An 8877-nucleotide genomic window follows, 5' to 3' on the forward strand; every position below is an offset into this window, starting at 1 on the left:
TGCCTCAGTGGTAGTGACAATAACATATCATCATAGTTAATCTGATAATACGTGCATAGTTTTATACATCATTGGCAGATATCTTAGAAGAAAAAAAGCAATCCTAATAGGATGAACATGACCACATAATAAATAATGGAAAACAAAGATTGAGAAACAACCCAAGCAAAACAATGGCTAAAACACACTATTTGTTCAAGAATTTCTTAGTTGAATTGGTATCCGATCCGAACATGAACAATCATAAAAAAAAAAACACACACACATAGGAATTTCCATTCGAACCCATTTCTTCGAATTAAACACATAAGGATTGTAAAATTTTCAGTTAAACATATATAAAACTCAGAATAACCGAAGAAATTTAAAATAAAAAGTAATTAAGGGTTTCTGATTTTCGTGGATACTTGGATATTTTGATTCTAGACAAAGCCATACGTATAATATACCATTGGAAGGGAAGCAATGCAATTAACTCAATATCCATAGACCATTAATTAATGAAAAATGAAACACACAACAATAACTCAATATCAGTGAAACAAAGCAGCTTTCAAAATAAAATTTGTCGATGATTTGTCATAATCGATACATAAAAAAAAAAAAACAAATGAAATAAAAATATGAAATAAAAAAAATTTAAGGGTTTACCTTAGGGTTTCTGTTGGAGAGAGAGAGAGAGAGGGAAAGAGATGAGGATGAAGTCGAGTTGGATTTCTTCGAGGAGGTTCTGTCTTCGTTTCCAACAGAGGGAGGGATGACGTGTTGGGTTTCTATCGAGCTGGGGTTCGACCGAGCTCTTCGTTTCTTCACAACGACTTAGAGAGAGAGAGAGATGAGGAAGACAGTGATGTGAGTTTGAAGAGGAAGAAGAAGACGAAGATGGAGATCGGTTAGAAACGAAGAAGAGGAAGAAGAAGACGAATATCGATCTCGATCTGTCAAAGAGGAAGAGAGTGAAGAAGAAGACGAAGATGGAGATCTCAGATCTGTCGAAGAGGAAGAGAGTGAAGAAGAAGACGAAGATCGATCTCAGATCTGTTCTTTTTGTTTATGGGGAGGCGTTTGTAAATAACAAATTTTCGTTATTTTACAATCGAATGGTTGATCTGGACCGTAGATGGCATGCGAATTGAAAGACTGACATCGGGGGTCGCGATGGGGGTCGTAATGGGGGTCGTAGGAACGTCACCCGTCACCCTATATATATATAGGGAAATGTTCAGCAACAAACATTTTGGCAAAACATTTTTCAAAACATGGGTTAGAGATTTTGGAATGGGCTAATTTTTTGTGAGGATGATTTCTACGGTGAGGAGATCATCATCACCAAAAATATGCCCATTCCAAAACTTCTAACCCCATCAAAAATGGTTTACAAAAAATGGACGGTCCACGATTTTTCAACTTGTAAACTGGGGCTAGAAGTTTTGGAATGGGCTGATTTTTGGAGAGGATGATCTCCTCACCATAGAGATCATCCTCACCAAAAATCAGATCATTCCAAAACCTCTAACCCATGTGTTGAAAAATGTTTTGCCAAAATGTTTGTCAAAATGTTTGTTATTGAACGGGACCCATCTATATATATATATATGGGAAATGTTCAACACCAAACATTTTGGCAAAACATTTTTCAAAACATGGGTTAGAAGTTTTGGAATGAGCTGATTTTTGGTGAGGATGATCTCTACGGTGAGGAGATCATCATCACCAAAAATCAGCCGATTCCAAAACTTCTAACCCCATCAAAAATGGTTTACAAAAAATGGACGTTCCACAAATTTTCAACTTGTAAACATGTGACTAGAAGTTTTGGAATGGGCTGATTTTTGGTGAAGATGATCTCCTCACTGTAGACATCATGCTCACCAAAATTTAGCCCATTCTGAAACTTCTAACCCATGTAAGACAAAAATGATTGGCTAAAATGTTGGCCAAAATGTTTTGTGCTGAACGGGACCGTATATATATATATGGGAGCGGTTTGACGGCCCTAAACAAAAACAAGTTTGGTTCCAAGTTTTTCAGTCCGTTAGATTTGACTAGAGGCGACGGTGTGGATGTGTCTTTCGGTTTTAAAGTAAAAAACGTAAATAATTACAAAAGGCCCCGTATTGAAATCTATTATTCTTTAATAAATCCCTCTTCTTAACTCTCTTCTTCTCTCTGTAAACAGAGTTACAGACAAAACCCTCTCCCTCCCATCTCTTTCTCTCCTTATCTCTTTCTCAAGTTACAGCTCAAATGACTCGATGCCATCGCCGTCTCCCTCTCTTTCAAGTTAAGTTCGAACGAAACCAACGATTGTCGCCATCGTCTGTTCGAATAGACTGGTTTTTATTTTGTTACTAGAGATAGAGGCATGTGCCCATTCTTTCTTTGATGAGCTTCGGGAACCAAACGATTGCATGCCTAATGGTCACCCTTTACCACCTCTTTTCAACTTCAAACAGGAAGTATGTTTCTAAAACTTCACCTTATTTACTGTATGTCCACATTATGACGACATGTAAATACATTTGCATCGTGTGGAATGAAATGGGCACTGGGGTCCATTTTGCAGAAATTTAACCCAATATTGTGCAAAAGACACTGATTGTATATATAATTTGAGGTTCTTGATTTTTTATAATTAATAATCAATCGTAAACCAACGAAGGATGAATTGTTGAAACCAAATGTCTCATTTCTTTCAAATTTTAGAAAATGGAAAATGTCAGTTAAGATCCTTTTCTATGTTTTAAATATGATTTCATTCTGATGGTAAACTTTATTCGAGTTATTAATTTTCAGTTGTGGGGTTTTGATTTGTACTCCATTTGAAATACAACTTTTGTTTTATTCAAACTCAATTGAACTTTACTATTCAGGTTCTCAAGAATCTCCCAACATGGTTCATTGTTATAATGGGTTTAATCTTTCTTACATGATGGGGTAGTGTTTGATACCAAAACATGGGATCTCTATAAATCTTATTGCAATTGGATTTTGAAACTGTTTTTGCCTTTGTTTCTTAAGCTAGAGACAATCTTGTGTTCTTACAATGATGGTTCGTCAAGTTTCCACAATATAAGCATAGGGAACTGTTCATAACAGGGGAAAGCTATGCGGGTATTCTCTCATTCCTAATAACTTTATCATTTTGGATTGGGAGTAAAAGGAGGAAAATCTGATTGTTAATTTTCTTGTTATTACTAGGGCATTACATTCCGCAGCTCGCAAAGCTGATGATTCAATTTAACAATAAAGAGAAGTTGTTTAATATTAAAGGAATCGCAGTAAGTAGTAGAAAAATGAATATTTGATCTTTCATTCATAATTAAATAGTTTCCACCAAGTGAATGGCCTGGATTGATTAGTTAATATACAGTCTGGGCTGTGTATGGTGCCTGCCACATATGTTTCCTTAAATAGTTTGTTAGTTAAAAGGGCATGAAAAGGAGAAAAATCAGTGTCATTGATTCCTTTTTTTAAGTATAAGATATACTAGTAATGAAAATGAAGACTGAAGGTCTTCGATTCCTTATTAAGGATATAGTGGTCTTTTGCTATTCCACATATAAGTAGTGTGAAATTGTTGTATTAAATTGTATACAACAACTGAAATTGTTTGAACTAGTGTTATAATGTATACAACATTTGCAAATCCATTTCTTTCTTCTTTATTCAATTTTGTAAAATTGCAAACCCACTCCCATATTTATCGGTTATTGTTGTTTGTTTCTCACATACAGGTTGCAAAAGAAGAAGGAATAGGAACATAATATGGACTCAAAAAGAGGGTAGAAGCCATGAGCAATAGATATGAGCTTATCATTACAATTGTAGCTTGATAGAAGTGAATTGAAGTGTATATAAGAATTGATTCGTACTTCATTCATCGCTTTATATAAATTAGATTTCATATAAATGGATATCAGCCTCATGGAATAAAAGTGAACATATTTGAACTGGAACCAAACCATATCAGATTGGAGATTTAGTAGTTCTTCAAAACTCGATTACTTTATTTTTTAACTAAACTTCATTAGATTTGATTTTATTACTTGCTTGTAGAGCTCATGCACACTATGTCTGTGACTGAAAGATGCGATGGTTGTATAGCTTTGGAATGGTGGCATTAGAAACAAGAGTGGGAAAGAAGGCATCTAGGAGATCTCATCAACGTTGAGTTCCTATTTATACTAATAGTGGGAATGAAGGCATCTCGGAGAAACAATAGTTGTTTTTTATTTTTTATTTTTTATTTGTTGTGAGAATGATCTCTATGGAATTTATGTTACAATAAAGAAGAAAAAAAATCAGGAAAATGGTGATGTGCTTTGTAGTATTGATCACTGCAGAATACAAGTTCTTAAGTATGAGACTCCAAAATCCACAGAACAAACTGGTTGGCTAATGGAAATTAAGAATCAACAATGGGAAACATTTTGGGAAAAAAATATGCCAACCCTTGTACCAGCAAGAGATGTAAGAAAGATATATAAATTGTAATCAGCTACAACACTTGTTCCAGTCAATTATTACAAAGTATCGCAATAGCTCGTGGAAGGCAAGAATGTAAGAAATAATTAAGAACACTCGTTCTTCAAACTGATAAGATTTGCCGGGCTAACGAAAGCAGTTGTGTTTGAGCTTCTAGCCTTGCCAAATGCGCCAAACATCAGCCTCATCATCACCTGTAACAAATTGGGGTCAGTATTTGTTGACACATATACAAGGATGTAAGAACACATTAGAGAAGAGGTGACTGCCTTGAGAAGCTAATATTAGAAAAGAAATTCCTTCCATACAGGGGCGGAGCCAGGATTTTGTTTTCGTGGGGGCAAATTACAAATAAAAAAAATTTCAAAACTTCTGTGGGGGCAAAGCAGTAGAATGTTAAAAGTTTTTGTGGGGCAAATTACAAATAAAAAAAATTTCAAAACTTCTGTGGGGGCAAAGCAGTAGAATGTTAAAAAAAATTTCAAATTATTAATACCTCACTATTAAGTTTAGAAATTCTTGTGGGGGCAATTGCCCCACTGCCCCCACTGTAAATCCGCCCCTGCTTCCATACGTTGCCCAATGCTCCTTAACAACATTGGAAACAGAAACCAGTTGCTCCCCGACTTTGTTCCTTAAGACCTATCCCTGATTCCCTGTATATTTCGTGCACAAAAAAAAAAATTATTACACATTCATCACAAACTACTCTAAAAGAAGATTTCGTTCACTAGGATAATAATCTCTGTTCCAAACTTAATTGATCACTAAACTGTATTTTAAGAGCTTGAACCAACTTAAAGTACCTTGGCTGTTGTGAGCTCCCATAGTACTATAGCAAAATTGAACACATCTGCTCTCTGATCATATGGTTAATGATTTATAACCTTGTGCTAGAATCTGCCACCTTTACAACCTTGAGAAAAAAATTCAATTTGTACTTATTAGGAAACCAGAAATACCTTCAGGTTCTAAAAACAAAGAGGAGTTCCACACATGAATACTGGATGCATGTACGCTTACACACAAAAATTCCCTAAATAACAAAAAATTTACTTCTACTATAGCCTTTTTCTTGATATTAGAGAAAAACATGATGACCCTTCGTCATATTCTAGTGGCCTGTGTGACAGTCATGGGTATTAGAATCTGATACATGTAGCAAGTGCGGGACTCGCAAACATTGTGTGTTCGGTATTATGTATATTTATGGTAACGCTTGCATTAGTAACACTATCTGTTTTTACACCAACACCTCTTTTATTGGAGACAAACAAATTATGATGCTTTCTGATATAACAAGATTTTGTGTTGTGGTATATAATTCAGAGTGCACCTACCCTACACCAAGAAAAAAAATGCCTGGAATGGAATGCTTACAGGATCTCAGTTGATTGCTTGTTTTTATTCTATAATCTTCTATTTCCAGAATTATCAATGTGCTTCTAAAGGGTCAGAGAACTCAGATTTTGGCCTTGAGACTTGAGAGCTTCTATTAATGCACTAACTTTTACTTATAAACACCAATCTTCTTGGAAATGACAACTTAATTTTGAAAGGATTGGTGTTATAAGACATGGACTGATGGACAACACAATAAGCACATAACATACCTTCTGTAAGCAACAGATACAACTCCATCTCTGTATTGAGCAATGTGCTGGAAAATAGGTTGTTTGGGAGAGCATTGTTTGGTGGACAAAAATTAGTGGCTGTGACCACAATGGATACTGGAAAAGTTAGATCATTTATGTATGGAAATAGTTGACTAATAGAACATGTGAATTATTTCAAGAAATAATGCCAGTCGAGTCAACCAAATTGGATTTACAATCCATTTACACGGATTTCAAATGTACCCACTCAGGATTTAAAGCTTCAGAGTGGAGGACTCTAAACTGGAAATTATGAATTAGAATGTCCTGCCGATGAGTACAAATCAAAATCCCACAATTGAAAATTAATAACTCGAATAAAGTCTACCATTAGAATGAAATCATATTTAAAACATGGAAAATCTTAACTGACATTTTCCATTTTCTAAAATTTGAAAGAAATGAGACATTTGGTTTCAACAATTCATCCTTCGTTGGTTTACGATTGATTATTAACTTTCAAAAATCAAGAACCTCAAATTATATGTACAATCGGTGTCTTTTGCACAATATTGGGTTAAATTTCTGCAAAATGGACCCCAGTGCCCATTTCATTCCACATGATGCAAATATATTTACATGTGGTCATAATGTGGACATACAGTAAATAAGGTGAAGTTTCAGAAACATACTTCCTGTTTGAAGTTGAAAAAAGGTGGTAAAGGGCAACCATTAGGCAGGCGAGCGTTTGGTTCCTGAAGCTCATCAAAGAAAGAATGGGCACATGCCTCTAGTTGCAGTAACAAAATAAAAACCAGTCTATTCGAACCAACGATGGCAAGAATCGTTGGTTTCGTTCGAACTTAACTTGAAAGAGAGAGAGACGGCGATGGCATCGGGTTGTTCGAGCTGTAACTTGAGAGAGAAAGAGAGAGAGAGAGAGAGAGGGAGATGGGAGGGAGAGGGTTTCGTCTGTAACTCTGTTTATAGAGAGAGAAGAAGAGAGTTAAGAAGAGGGATTTATTAAAGAATAATAGATTTGAATATGGGGTCTTTTGTAATTATTTATATTTTAACTTTAAAACCGTAAGACACATCCACACCGTCGCCTCTGGTCAAATCTAACGGACTGAAAAACTTGGAACCAAACTTGTTTTTGTTTAAGGCCGCCGAACCGCTCCCTATATACATATATAGGACACTTCTAACAAAAAACGTTTGTTAAAGTGTGTGGTAAAACTAAGGGTGTTGAACATTTCCCTATATATATATATGGGAAATGTTCAGCACCCTAAGTTTTACCACACACTTTAACAAACGTTTTTTGTCCTACATGGGTTAGAAGTTTTGGAATGAGCTGATTTTTGGTGAGGATGATCTCTATGATTAGAAGATCATCCTCCCCAAAAATCAGCCCATTCCGAAATGTTTAGCCCCATGTTTACACGTTGAAAAATCGTGGACCGTCCATTTTTTGTAAATCAATTTTGATGGGGTTAGAAGTTTTGGAATGAGCTGATTTTTGGTGAGGATGATCTCCTCACCATAGAGATCATCCTCACCAAAAATCAGCTCATTCCGAAACTTCTAACCCATGTAAGACAAAACGCGTTTGTTAAAGTGTGTGGTAAAACTAAGGGTGGCGAACGGGACCCTATATATATATAGGGGGGCGTTCAAGGGCCAACTTTTTAGCAAACTTTTTGGCAAAACATTTTTCAAAACATGGGTTAGAGGTTTTGGAATGGGCTGATTTTTGGTGAGGATGATCTCTACGGTGAGGAGATCATCATCACCAAAAATCAGCCCATTCCAAAACTTCTAACCCCATCAAAAACAATTTATAAAAAATGGACGGTCCACGATTTTTCAACTTGTAAACATGGGTTAGAAGTTTTGGAATGGGCTGATTTTTGGTGAGGATGATCTCCTCACCATAGAGATCATCCTCACCAAAAATCAGCCCATTCCAAGACCTCTAACCTATGTTTTGAAAAATGTTTTGCCAAAAAGTTTGCTAAAAAGTTGGCCCTTGAACGCCACCCATATATATATATATGGTCCTGTTGAGCACCAAACATTTTGGCCAACATTTTAGCCAACTATTTTTGTCCTACATGGGTTAAAAGTTTCGGAATGGGCTGATTTTTGGCGAGGATGATCTCTACGGTTAGGAGATCATCCTCACCAAAAATCAGCCCATTACAAAACTTCTAGCCTCATGTTTACAAGTTGAAAAATCGTGGACCGTCCATTTTTTATAAACCATTTTTGATGGGTTAGAAGTTTTGGAATGTGCTGATTTTTGGTGAGGATGATCTCTATGATTAGAAGATCATCCTCACCAAAAATCAGCCCATTCCGAAATTTTCAGCCCCATGTTTACAAATTGAAAAATCGTGGACCGTCCATTTTTTGTAAACCATTTTTTATGGGATTAGAAGTTTTGGAATGGGCTGATTTTTGGTGAGGATGATCTCCTCACTATAGAGATCATCCTCACCAAAAATCAGCCTATTCCAAAACTTCTAACCCACGTAGGACAAAACACGTTTGTTAAAGTGTATGGTAAAACTTAGGGTGGCGAACGGGACTCATATATATACATAGGAGGGCGTTCAATGGCAAACTTTTTGGCAAAACATTTTTCAAAACATGGGTTAGAGGTTTTGGAATGGGCTGATTTTTGGTGAGGATGTCTCTACGGTGAGGAGATCATCATCACCAAAAATCAGCCCATTCCAAAACTTCTAACCCCATCAAAAACAGTTTACAAAAAAATGGACGGTCCACA

The 8877-nt window shown here is 36.0% G+C and overlaps 2 long non-coding RNA genes and 1 other non-coding gene across 4 annotated transcripts; 1 reads left to right on the plus strand and 2 right to left on the minus strand.

Annotated features, from left to right (window-relative positions):
• On the minus strand, window positions 1-77 carry LOC147410871 (small nucleolar RNA snoR122). The gene has a single exon (XR_015182855.1). It is a non-coding gene; the product is annotated as a small nucleolar RNA snoR122 (small nucleolar RNA).
• Window positions 78-2160: 2083 nt separating this feature from the next.
• Window positions 2161-4056, plus strand: LOC147410872 (uncharacterized). Its single transcript, XR_015177999.1, has 4 exons — window positions 2161-2459; window positions 3022-3114; window positions 3202-3281; window positions 3738-4056. It is a non-coding gene; the product is annotated as an uncharacterized LOC147410872 (long non-coding RNA).
• A 994-nt stretch (window positions 4057-5050) lies between these two features.
• LOC147410873 (uncharacterized) lies at window positions 5051-7060 on the minus strand. 2 transcript variants are annotated; one of them, XR_015177998.1, is made up of 4 exons: window positions 6776-7060; window positions 6102-6200; window positions 5295-5404; window positions 5051-5144 (listed from the first exon to the last, which is right to left on the minus strand). It is a non-coding gene; the product is annotated as an uncharacterized LOC147410873 (long non-coding RNA). The 2 variants fall into 2 exon arrangements; XR_015177995.1 differs by lacking the exon at window positions 6102-6200 and having other exon boundaries at window positions 6776-7053.
• Window positions 7061-8877: the final 1817 nt, after the last annotated feature.

This window comes from Akebia trifoliata, chromosome 1 (genome assembly GCF_017979445.1).
Source record: "Akebia trifoliata isolate Shusen 1 chromosome 1, ASM1797944v1, whole genome shotgun sequence".
Taxonomy (NCBI): Eukaryota; Viridiplantae; Streptophyta; class Magnoliopsida; order Ranunculales; family Lardizabalaceae; genus Akebia; species Akebia trifoliata.